We start from the raw sequence: 3,913 nt of genomic DNA, 5'->3' as shown, positions 1-3,913 counted from the left end.
CAGCCGGTGCGTTAGACCGCACGGCCAACCGGGCGGACATAATGCAGTGTAATATGACGTTAGGTAAGTATTTTAGTTTTCGTATGGCGCAGTGGCATAAATGGCCAAGGATTAATGACAGCTGAGATGTGGATACTTCCTACCTCTTGATGACTGCAGCGTAGTCTCTGAAATTGACACTCTGCTGTCTTTTATAATGTATCTTTTTATAAGACGAGTGTGAACTTTCATGGCTGACTGAATGGTCCTTAAGGGACATTATAATAAGAACAAGTGACATTTCCGATTGTGGATTGTCACATGTCAGCATCTAATATTATTTCAATTAGAACTGAGCTGTTATTACTCCATTTACATTGAATTAACAGTAAAGTTATTTATTTTGATTTTAGTTCAGAAAAAGCAAGCCAACGGCCTTGCCGCAGTGGTAACACCGGTTGCCGTCATATCACCGATGTTAAGCACTGTCGGACTGGGCTAGCACTTGGATGGGTGACCATCCGGTCTACCGAGCGCTGTTGGCAAGCGGGGTGCACTCAGCCCTTGTGAGGCAAACTGAGGGGCTACTTGATTGAAAAGTAGCGCCTCCGGTCTCGGAAACTGACACAGGGCCGGGAGAGCGGTGTGCTGACCACATACCCCTCCATATCAGCATCCAGTGACGCCTGTGGGGCCTGCGAGGATGAGACGGCGGCCGGTCGGTGCCGCTGGGCCTTTATGTCCTGTTCGGCAGGAGTTTAGTTTTAGTTTAAGAAAAAGCAAAGTCTTGGAATAAAAATATTTTTAACACACTGATATTATATAAGTCTTTGTTCTAGGATAATTGTAATTGTTCTATATCAGAAAGACGTGACACAAGGTTTTTTCCTTTCTTCTTGTTCTGGCATCGGCATAATAGGGATGGAAGTATACTCGATGTATCTTTTTCCCTATAATAATTGGACCATTGTACTTCAAACTTGTTTTCATTTTGTAATGCGACCAACCTCAGTTTTCCTATTTTAATTGCAATGTACAATTAGTTTCTGGCCACGTAAATTAAGTTGGAAGCTACTTGTTTGATGATGCAATGCTCGTGAGCCTTGAGTGCTCTGTCACTAGTTACTTTATTAATCTCAAAAAGTCGAGTCAGCACGAAGACAAAGTAAGAGAAATAAGGGCTCCTGCAGAGGCACACAGAAAAAGTCGTTCCTCCATTTCTCCATCTGTGAGTGGAACAGGAAACGGAATGACTAATAATGGTACAAGATACCCTCCGCCATGCACCATACTGGGCCTTGTGGAGTATATATGGAGATGTGGACGTGTCGCAGAAAAACGAAACATATGACACATCAGCGGAAGGCTTAAAAGAATTTACTGCTTCAGTGTGACGTGGTCAACACAAAAATTACGAGGCTTGATTTTCGGAATGACCCTCGTGATTTTCGATTAGGTTCCGTGGTAAGCAGCGATGTGCCGAATGCATGATAGCAGTGGGATTCTACATCTACATCTACACCTACATGGATACTCTGCAAATCACATTTAAGTGCCTGGCAGAGGGTTCATCGAACCACCTTCACAATTCTCTATTATTCCAATCTCGTATAGCGCGCGGAAAGAATGAACACCTGTATCTTTCCGTGCGAGCTGATTTCCCTTATTTTATCGTGGTGATCGTTCCGCCCTATGTAGGTCGGTGTCAACAAAATATTTTCGCAATCGTAGGAGAAAGTTGGCGATTGGAATTTCGTGAGAAGATTCTGTCGCAACGAAAAACGCCTTTCTTTTAACGATTTCCAGCCCAAATCCTGTATCATTTCTGTGACACTCTCTCCCATATTTCGCGATAATACAAAACGTGCTGCCTTTCTTTGAACTTTTTCGATGTACTCCGTCAGTCCTACCTGGTAAGGATCCCACACCATGCAGCAGTATTCTAAAAGAGGTCAGACAATCGTAGTGCAGGCAGGTCTGTTACATTTTCTAAGTGTCCTGCCAATAAAAGGCAGCCTTTGGTTAGCCTTCCCCACAACATTTTCTATGTGTTCGTTCCAATTTAAGATGTTCTTAATTGTAATACCTAGGTATTTAGTTGAATTTACGGCTTTTAGCTTAGACTGATTTATCGTTTAACCGAAGTTTAACGAGTTCCTTTTCGCACTCATGTGGATGACCTCACACTTTTCGTTATTTAAGGTAACTGCCACTTTTCGCACCATTCAGATATCTTTTCTAAGTCGTTTTGCAATTTGTTTTGATCTTCTGATGACTTTATTAGTCGATAAAAGACAGCGTCATCTGCAAACAACCTAAGACGGCTGCACAGGTTGTCTCCCAAATTGTTAATATAGATAAGGAACAGCAAAGGGCCTATAACACTACCTTGGGGAACGCCTGAAATCACTTCTGTTTTACTCGATGACTTTCTGATAGGAAATCGGCGGTTATGTAACGGGAAGTGTCAGTATCCAGGGGCACAGAAAAATTTTGATTCGCTGTGCATCGATGTTAAGGAAAAGATTTTTTATTATTATTACGTATTTGCTATCTGGCGTCGCCCGCACCTGGAGAGCAGAAAGGTCAAGAGTAGCGAGCACTGTGGAAGGGAACAACCTGCAGCTGACAGCAGGGACGAAGCCAGAAAGAACAGGACGCGTCTGCTTTTCGAACTGACACTCCTATTACATACTACTGCCTTACAGGGAGATTCCCGTGTACTTTTTGCTTGCTTCTGCAGACAAAACTTCTTTTATATGCGAGAAGGCTGCAGACGACAGGAATGTAATGGAAGGCAAGAAATGTCAAATGGGGGTGCTCAGCATCTGCTGTCTGCTACCTCGATAACACAAAATCTGTCAGAACATAATCACCAGTGAAAACATTTGTCGAAACAATTTTTCTCGTCAAAGCCGCCTTATGTGTGTACTGATACTGAGGAAAGGGTATACGAAGTAGTCAGAAGTTTATTGTTGCCTGGTAATCCATGTACCGCCTTATTCCGGGTCCATCATCTCGTGGTACAGGTGCTTACGGTCTGAAGACTTGTTATTACTCCTCATATATGTACCGTCTGGTAAGTTCTCTGAATAGGTGAAAAACCTGCACAGGTGTGTGGCTAAATGTCCACATTTATTGAACCAGTAACATAACAGCAGATTTTTTTCTAGAAAATTTTATAATAGTTTTATTGTTGTTACTCATCATTAGCACCATTAATAGCACATTCTCTTTTTATTCCATTTATCTTGCTCTCGATACTATTGCACTCAGACTACTCTAACTCTGTTAAAAACTTTCTTTTCCTGTCACAATTCGGCTTTTTAAGGGGGGGTTCGTTCATGAAAAACAAACACTATTTAAAATATGCACCAAATCCTCAATTCTGAAGATGCAGCGACGAAACTGTGTGCGATGCTTCACATTAAATTAACATATCTACTGTTGAGTTTCTTGGACTATGTATATTTAAATTTTTTGTGCAATTTAAAAATATATTTTCAAAAAATAATATATGCACCTTTTCGCAGAAATTATTCAAGAGCTTTCTACAAAATGTTCTCTGTTTAATCTCCTTGCACATAATAAGCTTCTCTCATGGTGTTTTCTTTAAAATATCGATTAGGAGACTTTTATACTTTTTTAAATTTATAATTCTGTAAATATAATACAAAATTTATGTAAAATTCCAAGTATTTTGCCCTATATATCAGCCTACACTCAGAATTTCACATTTTGATCTTGCAACAAAATTTACTGCGTCTATATAAATAAGTTTACATTTCAAAACTCTGGCCTACGTAGATTCTAAGGAAAAATATATAAACTGTCAGAAACATAATTTTCAGGAAACGCAATATTTGCATAGAAGCCTTGAGAGGAAAGAAGACCCTGAGTACAAATCTGGGGCCTTCTGAAAAAGTGACTTCAG

At 40.4% G+C, this 3,913-nt stretch overlaps 1 pseudogene; it reads left to right on the top strand.

The window, feature by feature from the left end:
• Positions 1 to 406: 406 nt before the first annotated feature.
• Positions 407 to 524, top strand: LOC126164278 (5S ribosomal RNA; annotated as a pseudogene).
• The last annotated feature ends 3,389 nt before the right edge of the window (positions 525 to 3,913 follow it).

Source organism: Schistocerca cancellata, chromosome 2 (genome assembly GCF_023864275.1).
Source record: "Schistocerca cancellata isolate TAMUIC-IGC-003103 chromosome 2, iqSchCanc2.1, whole genome shotgun sequence".
In the NCBI taxonomy this organism is placed as follows: Eukaryota; Metazoa; Arthropoda; class Insecta; order Orthoptera; family Acrididae; genus Schistocerca; species Schistocerca cancellata.
Note: the sequence above shows the minus strand (reverse complement) of the source record. Positions and strands in the feature narration are given on the sequence as shown.